Source organism: Notamacropus eugenii, chromosome 3 (genome assembly GCF_028372415.1).
Source record: "Notamacropus eugenii isolate mMacEug1 chromosome 3, mMacEug1.pri_v2, whole genome shotgun sequence".
NCBI classification, from domain to species: domain Eukaryota; kingdom Metazoa; phylum Chordata; class Mammalia; order Diprotodontia; family Macropodidae; genus Notamacropus; species Notamacropus eugenii.
The window spans coordinates 466,465,387-466,475,800 of record NC_092874.1 but is presented as its reverse complement, the minus strand read 5'-3'; the positions used below and the strand labels follow the sequence as shown (position 1 = coordinate 466,475,800).

Sequence of the window (10,414 nt, the reverse complement as noted above, 5' to 3'; positions counted from 1 at the left end):
TGAATTAAACAAGATGTGTGTTTATCCTTTGTTGCTAAAGAAGACCATGCCATCAGAGAAATGATCACATGACTTGCACTTGACTTAGTTTTTGAGTGAGTGAGGGCTGAGTAAGTCACCAGCCTCACTTCTCCTCCAAAGCCATCTGAATCCAGTGACCAGATATTCCTCAGGATGACTGGAGATGACCCAGGATGAGGCAACTGGGGTTAAGTGACTTGCCCAAGGTCACACAGCTAGTGAGTGTCAAGCGTCTGAGGTGAGATTTGAACTCAGGTCCTGCAGTCTACTGCACTGGTGCTCTACCCACTGCACCACCTAGCTGCCCCTTACTGTGTTGTATGAAAGGAGAGAAGGTTAGCACTCCCCTTGATAAGGATGGAAGAGGTCCTAGTGGCCTTTACAATATATATATGGTTAATGCATTGCCACCTACTCTGTGAAATCTATTAAACTGGAAGAGGAGAACTGGAGGGATTGCCCTTAGGCAACTGCCAAGTCTCTTTAATTATCCCAAGTTTCTCCTCAAACTACAGATGCTTTCTATCTTCCTTCCTACCTTCCTTCCTTCCTTTTTCTTTTTTCTTTCTCTCTCCCTTCTTCCTTCCTTCTTTCTCTTTTTTCTTCCTTCCTCTTCTCCTTTTCTTTCTTTTTCTTTCTTCCTTCCTCCTTCCTTCCTTCCTTCCTTCCTTCCTTCCTTCCTTCCTTCCTTCCTTCCTTCCTTCCTTCCTTCCTTCCTTCCTTCCTTCCTTTCCTCCTTCCTTCCTTCCTTTTTTCCCTTCCTTCTTTCATTTTTTTCATATTCAATATTTGTCTAATGTTGTTTTATGTTTGTGAGTTATCTCTGTAATGGATTTCATTAAAAAATTTGATCAGAAGGGATGGAAGAAGAGTGAGACATTACAGCTATGCAGCTTGTGCATTCCATTGCTGTCTTTGATAGTTCAAGAGAACTGGAGAATGGCTTCCAACACTTTGGGTGGGCTCCCATGGCAAATGTATGGGAAAACATGGGCAAGAGATATATAAGTAAGATGGGAAGCGATAGGTTGCGATCTGCATTGTGTGAGGGAATAGCCATATTGATAAGGTCAAGTATCTTTTGGGTTATATTTTTCATAGAATTCTGCATGTAGGAATCTTCATTAATCTAGTGGAGAAATGGTTTTCTCTTATAGAATGAATAGTGGTGAAATAACTGAGGATTGAACTTGGTAGACTTTGTCTCTTTTGCATTTTCTTTCTAGGGTCACTTTTAGGGGCATGGTGGTTCCAAGGGAAATCCACTCCTTGCTTTCAAAGGGTTTGTCTCTTCCTGAGAGCCAGTTAAGAAACCTCTTGGTGTTCTTAAAAATATATCACAATCACTTATTAATATATTCTACCCAATTAAGCCTTCATTTCTAACAAAAAACAAGTGCTAATCAAAATCAACCAATCAAGTGATTCCATCTGGCAGAGTATGCAACATTCCAAACCCAAAGTTCCCCACCTCTCTGCAGAAAGAAGCATTTCATCTGTTTTTTAAAAAATAGTATCTATATATGTATCCAGTCATAATATACACATATGCACACATATACATGTACACATATATACACATATGTATATCTACACATACTCATACACACATCTATATACATACACACATGCTTATGTGTATATATTTGTGTGTATTTATATGTGTGTATATATACATACATATATACATATGTATACAGCTATATGTATCTATGTAAATATTTGTATGTGTGGATAGGTATATCTATATATGTATATGCATAAATATACATATATGTATATATACACACACACATATGTGTGTGTATTTGTGTGGGGGGTTTCTTTTGACCAGAAAGACCTCCTTGGCTGCCCAATAATTTTTGGACTCTGAAAGCATCTAACATAGTTTTTGGAGCCTATTGGACATAATCATTTTCAGCTTGACCTTGTGACACTTGTATGGTCTATGAGCGGAAGAAATTTTCTTGCAAACGATTAATTACATAAAGGATAGTATGGCCATTTGTTCATTATTATAATTTCAAAGATGGTGCTTCAGGGCATTCTGGAACAATCTACTCTGTGGTGTTCATACCAGTCCACATTACGACTCAGACAATCAATTTCACTATAAATGTCTTCCCTATTTAAGCGATGGTTCATTAAGTTTAACGCTGTCAGTGTTCTACCTATTACATTCAACTTAATTAGCGCATGTGGTTGTACTGGGCAGCATACTTCGCATTGAAATATATATTTAAGCTTTTTTTATACTAACGTAGCCTATGATACAGTATAAAGGCATACCAACAGAGTATAACTGTGTGTGATAAAGATACATGCAACTGATATGTCTATATATTCAACAACAAACATTTATTATGGCCAACGCTCATGGAGGGGTGGCGGTAGAATGGGGCAGAGCAGTATCTGGGAATGGCTATTCTTTGAAAGCTTATTGGCATCCCAGAAATTGGACACTGTCTTCAGGGTCTCAATCATAGAGACTATAAGATGCAAACTAAGGAAGGACTATTTCTTCCTCAAGGGTCAACAAGATGGTAAAGTGAGTAGAAGGCTGGTCTTGGAGTCAAGAAGACCTGAATTTAAATCCTGCCTCAGTCACTTACTAGCTGTGCGTCCCTGGGTAATTCACGTAACCTCTCTGTGCCTAAGTTTCCACATCTGTAAAATGGGGGAATGGTTTGTTCTTCCAGCTCTCATCTATGATCCTGTGATTATACTTGAGAGTGTGTGACTGGGGCCTTAATCAATTCAAGGAGGAGAACACGGCTTCTTCATTTACTTCTACATCATTTAGATTTAGTTTACAAAATTTTAAGTTTTAGCTTCCAAATATAGCTGCCCAGGACCCATTTACAGTGTTATCTTTTCTCACTTAGCCCCTCTTATGCCCAGAATTACTAGATCTTTTTACCACCTAAACACACTGCTCATGGGCCCTTACTGTTTTTTTTTCATTAAGTCAAACCTCATGATGCCAAATTCAAAGCAAAGGCACTGAATGAAACAGGCTAACAGGCAATTACCATGAATCAGGAACCAAACTGTCCTGGCATTCATTTCCAAATGATTGCCATCTATCTCCCCTACAAATCTCCCAGGGCAGGGCTAACCCTGCCCATAATTAAGCCTGGGTTCTCCTCAAACTTAGCAGGAGGCAGATACATCAACCAAGATCTTTTCTACTTCTGGGCCTCAGTTTCTTTATCTGTAAAATGGAAGCATTAGACTGATGGCCTCTGAGACTGCTTCTAGTTCTAGCTCTGTTATTCTGCTGCTTGGCTGTGACACTGTGTCCTCAGAGCAGCCCTCACAACTCTTCAGGGTCTATATGTAACAATATCTAGTAATTTGACCTATTTTTCATAGGTGCCAGATAGAGGGTTAGTTTTCCTTCAACAGATCTTGTATATTCTCTTCTAGATTTCTCCCAGGAAAGTCCTGATTCATTTTGGGACGCCAGTTCTAGTGAGAGGACTAGCTTTGCAGACAGAAGCCTGAGGTTCAAAGCTCCGCTCTCACAACTTATTACCCCTGTTACCTTGGGTGACACATTGAACCTTCTTGGGTTTCAGTTTCTTCTGCAAAATGGGTGGGTTGGGTCTCACAGATCTCTTCCAGGTCTATGAGTCTAATTTTGACCCCTTTTACTGGATTCTATGTGAGTCACGCCTTTTCAAGGTAAGTGAAATGACTAAATCTAGGGTCACAAGGGTGGTCCATGAGGTTACTTACAAGGGTTTCATGCTGCCTTAATCCTATGAGGTGTTTCTCCTGTCCTAACATCTCTAGCCACTGATAGAATTCAGGCTGCCCTTGGTGATTTAATCTGGATGTTTTGTTTACATAACTGTAACTCTGAAAGTGGTGGACTAGGGAAAGAAAGTGACTAGGGAGTGATTCAAAAGCTTCGGCATGTGCTATAACCTTTCCATCAATGGGGGGAAATGGGAAGGTTGTTTACCAGGCATCCTCGAGGCCAGACTGGAACACGTGGTTTTCTTATCGTTAATCAAGTGGAAAAGTAAAGAATCAAACAGAAAGCACTTATGAAACTCCTGTTCTGTGTCAGGCACTGTTTTGGGCGCTGTTCTGGGGACAAGCAGGAAACAGTCCCTGCACTCAAGGACGTACTTTCTGTTAAGGCGGATGACATTTAGATATATATCAGTCCATCAATCAACAGATCAATCAGCCAATATTTATTAAACAGCACTTCCAGTCAAGCATTGGGGAGACAGAGACAAAAGCAAAGCAACCTCCACCCTTGAGGACTTTACATTCTATCAAGGTGGACAACATTTGCACACATAGGGATCAATCAATCAAAAAATATTTATTAAATTTCTTTGTGCCAGCAACTGTGCTAGGCACTGGGGGACACACAATACAGCGTTAAGTAGCCTCTGCTCTCAAGGGATTTACATTAATTCTGGGGAGATAACAAGTACATATCTAAATAAATTAACAAGAGTTTATTAAGCAGCTATCATGGGCCCAATACTAGGCACATGAAGATAAAAGTAGAACAATCTCTGTTCTCAAGCAGCTTCCATTCTATTGAATGTATATATCCCAAAAAATATTCAAGACATAGGGTAATTATGGGGGCAAGAGGTAACTTTTGCCTCATATTTGTCAGAAGTTTTTAGGTTCTCTTGGCACACACATGATTAGTGTTTTGCCAAGAGTAAAAGAATCTCATCTTGTGGCATGATGCACAATGCTGCCACCACTACTACCCAAAGACCCTGATCCCAATTTATTTTTCTAATATTTAGACTTTCAGTTTTTAAGAGCATTTGTCTCACTTGCTATTCTCATCACTTGGTTTGTCAAGAGCCAAATCAGCACCTACCACAATGCCTAGCACATCATAGGTGCTGAATAAATGCTTACTGAGGACAGCTGGAGGGCCCAATAGATAGAGTGATGGACCTGAAATCAGGAAGACTCATCTTCATGAGTTCAAATCTGGCCCCAGACACTAATAGTAAAACCCTGCACAAGTCAGTTAACCCTGTTTCCCTCCATTTCCTCATTTATAAAATGAACTGGAAAAGGACATGGCAGACCACTCCAGTATCTTTGCCAAGAAAACCACAGATGGGGTCATGGAGAGTGGGACATGATGGAAAAATGATATCACAACAAAAAATGTTATTGATTGATTGATCAAAATAAGTCTCTAAAGACCACTAATTTGCCCAAGGGATCAGCCCGAAGGTGAAACCCGTCCCCCTAAATAAAAACAAGGCAAAGTTTGACCAGCAACATTGCATTTAACTACGTCTTCCTTAAGCTTTACCTAGTCAACTGAACATTACTCAGCACGATAATAAATGCTTAGCAAGTAGCATTCCTTTGCACATCAGGTGGTAAAACTGTAACTGTGAATAAATTGCTTGTAGTAAGATTCTCTTTTAATGCTGTAGTAGCAGATGGACTAGTAAATATGCAGCATCTTAGAAAATTCAGAGGGTTCAGATCCCTTTCTCCTCTTTGACACAAACAAAACACACAGTCACCTCATATCATACTTTTTAATGAGGGAAAACATCGTGTAAAAACATCCTACATTTTTAAAAAGCAGCTGGCTCCATTACAGCAGTCCTGTGACTGAGCGTTCAAATGAGTATTTGCCTCATCTATTGTAGAACTCTTTTTTGACTGGGAAATTTATTGGAAACTCTGGCAACACTCAATAGCCAAGTGTTCTATGAATGGGTAAAGATTTACTATCTGGAGAAGCTCTGAATGAAGGCTAGAGGGCCACTGGCTTCTTTCAAAGGGAGTTGTTGGCACAATGAAGAAGAAAATTGACTGTTTCCAGATCGAAGGATCTAAAGAGATATTTCCATCCGTTATACCTTCAGTTGGTCTATGTTCAAACGTATATAAACACATAGATGCAAACATGTATATATGTCTATATGTATGCTTGAGTATGTGTGTATAAATTGTATAGTATCTATCTATCTATCTTTTTTATTTATTTTATTTTATGGAGAACTCACACAAGGCAGGTGATCACATAATAGTTAGAAGAAGTGATATAAGGACATTCTCAAGGTCTCTCTCAAGAACTTTTGATTTGACTGTACAACATGGGAGACGCTGGCACAGGACTGCTCAGCATGGTGTGCCCACATCAGAAAGGGTGCTGTGCTCTGTGAGCAAAGCAGAATTGAGACAGCACGAAGTAAATGTAGGATGCGCAAATTTGGAGTACCCACCCCAAATATTCATGCGGACTATCTGTGCCCAACCTGTGGTAGAGCATGGTGAGCTTCTACTGGTCTGCTCAGCCACAGTCAGACACACTGAAACTTCATTTTTTCATGGTGATGTCGTTTTGGTCCTCTTCGAGAGCAAAAGACAACAGCCAATCAATCAACCATATGCATATATATATAATATGCATAATACATTATATCTGTGTATATTATTATATGTGCACATATAATGTATATTATAGATTATCTATTTACAATGCTATCTCCCCAATTCTCTAAAGATCTGTGGTTCTATAAGTGAGGGCTCTTCCTTTACTAGTGCAGATAGATTGCCATCCCTCTAGGTATTTGTAGGTCATTGGATAGTGAATCTGGATGGGGAGGGAACCTCAGATGTCATCTGGTCTAATCTCATCATTATAGAGCCTCAGGTTTAATAGCTCACCCAAGACCACAGGAGGCAGATAATAGATGTAGAATCTGAATGCTTGTCCTCTGACTCCAAATCCAGAGTTCTTTTTCAATCAAGTGTTCCAGAGTCACAGTGACAAGAAAAAACACCATCACCCTGAAGTCAGCTGGTTCCTGGGAACACAGAGAGCGAAAGGGCTTTAGAGATGATTTATTAAAAACCTCTCATTTTACTGATGAGAACCTGGGTCATCTCTAAGAATACAATGAGGCATCAGGGGTGAAATGTAGTTGGGGCACCAATGGCTCAGAGGTGTTAAATCTCCTGATTCTCTTCATCATCTTTGGGTGAATGCAAGGCATTGGTTGGAAGATTAGCCAGTTGCTAAATCATTCTTCTCTTGGGAGTCAGAAAGAAACTTTCTGGATTCTCTTTGCAGTTTCTGGATGTGTGCTCTCTACATTCCTACAACATGGAAACCCTTATAAAAGACCCCTGAGCTGCCTTGTGGTTAAGCATCAGGACCTGATATGTGAGAAAGATGGAAATTATTGTCAAGGTATCATAGGATTTATAGTTGAGAGGGAGCTAGCTTCAAGATCACATCCTTAGGGCCTTCAATGCTGAGCAAAGTGCACGAGTCAGAAGACCTGAGTTCAAATCTTGTCTCAGATGCTTACTAGCTGTGTGAACCTGAGCAAGGCATTTAACTTCTTCCAACTGGTTTCCTCATCTGTAAAATGGGGATAATAACAGCACCTACTTCACAGAGGTGTGAGGATCAAATGAGATAATATTAGTAAAGGGCGTTGCAAACTTTAAAGCAGCATATAAAGGCTCGGCATTATTACTAGTAGCAGTAATACATTGTACTAGAATAAATAATGAGTTCTATTCCTATCTATCCTCCATCATTCAGTGAATCCTTGGGCATTAGTTGATTTTTGAAGAATATCTATCAAATCTTTTACTCTGAATGCTAAAACTAAACTCTAATAAAGGGAGGGAAAAATGTACTTGCTTAAACTGAAATCAGCGACAGACTTCCATCAAGGAATTGGGTTTAAAACTTCTGGTTTAGCTAATTATTCTTGCTCTCTAGGTGCTGTACTCAATTGAATCTACTTGTATTAGGAGGATTAGACCTAGCACCCTCTAAAGTTTGGATCCCTGAGACAAAGCCTTGGTTGTCCTGTCCTTGTTATGGCATCTCAGAACAAGTTACTTGAGTTCTGCCTTTCATAATAAAGACAGCTTTCCCCCAACCCCTCTCTGCCCTTCACACCCCTCTCCCCCTTTTTTAGAGATGGGGTCCTTTTTTCCCTTGCTTTCCTAAGTCTCAACATGTACCTATGATCTTTGGAGGAGAAACAATCTTGGCAAACCTTATTTGGTTTTCTGGTTAAAAAGAGGCTTTATCTTCTCTCTAAAAAGGCTGCAAACCTTAACATTCTTTTGAAAGACCATTGATCCCTGAAACTTTTCTGATTCAGCGAGAAATTTCTGGTCAGCTATCATCTTCTTCCCTTGCATAAACAACTCAGGCGGCAATCACAGGACCACAGATCTCAGGTAGGAAGGGAACTCCAAGGCTGACCAGTCCAACCCTCTCATTTTACAGATGAAGAAACCGAGGCCCACAGAGATTGGGCACCTTGCCCAGGATCATATTATCAGGGTCATGAGATCATAGCAGTTGAGCTATCCGCTCATTTTACAGATTAGGAAGCTGAGAACCAGGAAGGTTGCAGATATGCCCAAGATTGCACAGGTAGTTCATCATTCAATCAGTAAATATTTATTAAGCACCTACTGTGTGCCAGGATCTACACTAAGTGCTGGGGATACAAAAAGAGGCAAAAGACAGTCCCTGCCCTGAAGGAACTCAGTCCATTTGGGGAGATACAAGTCAACAGGTAAGTGTCAGAGGTAAGATTTGAACTCAGGTCTTCTGACTCCAGAAAAGAAATTGGCTTGGAGGACTTGCTTTGATTTTTAAAATCTCAGAATCCTCCTTCTTGGATCTCTTGATCATTTTTAAGCCTGGGAAATATAGCTCACTGCTCTTGCCCCTTCTACCACACGGGCCCCGCCCAGGATTGGATTGGCTGCAGGTCCCTTAAACTGACACTGGATCTTCTTTATGTCATAGATTGAAGGGCGCATTTCAGAACAAGTGAAGGGTTGATTAGAAATGTTCTTTTAGCACATGCACAAAAAAGGTGGTATCTATGCTCAATGCCAGGTTACTATGGAAACACTAGGGAAAGGGAAAAAGTCAGAAAGAGGTGGTGTAGAGAAGCAATGATTTTTTTAAAATGGTACCTTGCATATTGCATCTAAATCTTTCCACATATAATTCACAATGGTGGAAAATAATAAGTCTATTGAGCATATCAATGAGTGATATACAGAAATGCACGTAAAAATAGGTACTAGTATTCTTATGGAACATTTAATGCTTAATATAAAGTATGAATAGAGAGGCAGGGTGGTATAATGGATAGCGCCAGCCTTGGAGACAGAAAGACCTGTCTTGGACATATACTGGCTATCTGAGTCTGGGCTTCACTTGTCAATGCTTCAGGCAACTTCCCAAGGCGCCATGCTGCAGAGAAAGTAGAGAACCTGCATTGGGAGGGGCAATGTCCTTCCCTGGGGCCTCCCAGTACCAAGGAAATCCTAGCTCTGGTCTCCCCAAAAGGATAATGGGTAAATGTACCTGGCAGGCAAGATGCATTTTTGTGGTATCAAGCATAACACATACTTCCAGTCAAGATAAATGATAAAAAGAAAAAATGCTAATTTTACTTATTGAGGAGGGTTTAGGGTATAATTTTAGCTAAGATATCCTATGGTAGAACTTCAAGGGTGGAAAAAGAGTTTTCAAACTTAGCAAAGGAAGATTCTAGAGCTTACAAACAAAGCATCTGATGGAAAAGTTACTTTCCTCAGAATCACAGAAGGGACCTCAGAGGCAGCTAGTTCAACTTTACCTGAGAAAAGAAATCCTGCTACATCATGTCCAACAAGGGATAATCCAGCTTTTGCTTGTACACCTCCAGTGATGGGGAGCTCAGAACCTTCCCAGGCTGCTTTGGGATAGCTCTGTTAGGAATCCTTCCAAAAGTTAGCCCAGACCTCCTTCTTTATAGCTTCTTCCTTCTGCCATTCAGGGAAACCAGTCTAATTCCTCTGTCATGTGATAACCCCTCAAATACTTGTAGGCAGCTCTCATGGAACTTCTCTGAAAGCTCCTTTTTAAGAATGCTGCTGATGGGTGTAGCAGAAATCTTTTAGGAATTATTTTTTCATACGTGGAATCAACAAAAACAAAGATAAACCTGAAGTAACCAAATAATAAGTGCTATGATAAGAACCCATATGATTGTTATTGGTGAAGTGGAAAGAGTTTTGGCTTTAGAGTTCAAAACCCAGTTCTTCTTCTTTTGTGACCTTGGATGTGTAACTTCTCCTTTGTGTGCCTCAGTTTCTTCCATTGTAAAAGAAGGAGGATAGATTAGGTGTCCTAGGAGGTCCTCAATATGGTACCATAGAAAATAAATTGGCTTGGGAGCCAGAGGACTTGGCTTCAGCTTCTACCTGGGACATTTGTGCCCTGTGTGACACTGAGCAGGTCACTTAACTTCCCTTAAACCTCAGTTTCTTTATCTCTAAAATGACTGCTGAGGTTATTCCAGACCTAGGTCTGTAATCCTATAGATGTCCTGGGGCAAGT

The 10,414-nt window shown here is 40.2% G+C and overlaps 1 non-coding gene across 1 annotated transcript; it reads left to right on the top strand.

Moving 5' to 3' along the window:
* Window positions 1–334: 334 nt before the first annotated feature.
* On the top strand, window positions 335–457 carry LOC140497935 (U6atac minor spliceosomal RNA). The gene has a single exon (XR_011964937.1). It is a non-coding gene; the product is annotated as a U6atac minor spliceosomal RNA (small nuclear RNA).
* The last annotated feature ends 9,957 nt before the right edge of the window (window positions 458–10,414 follow it).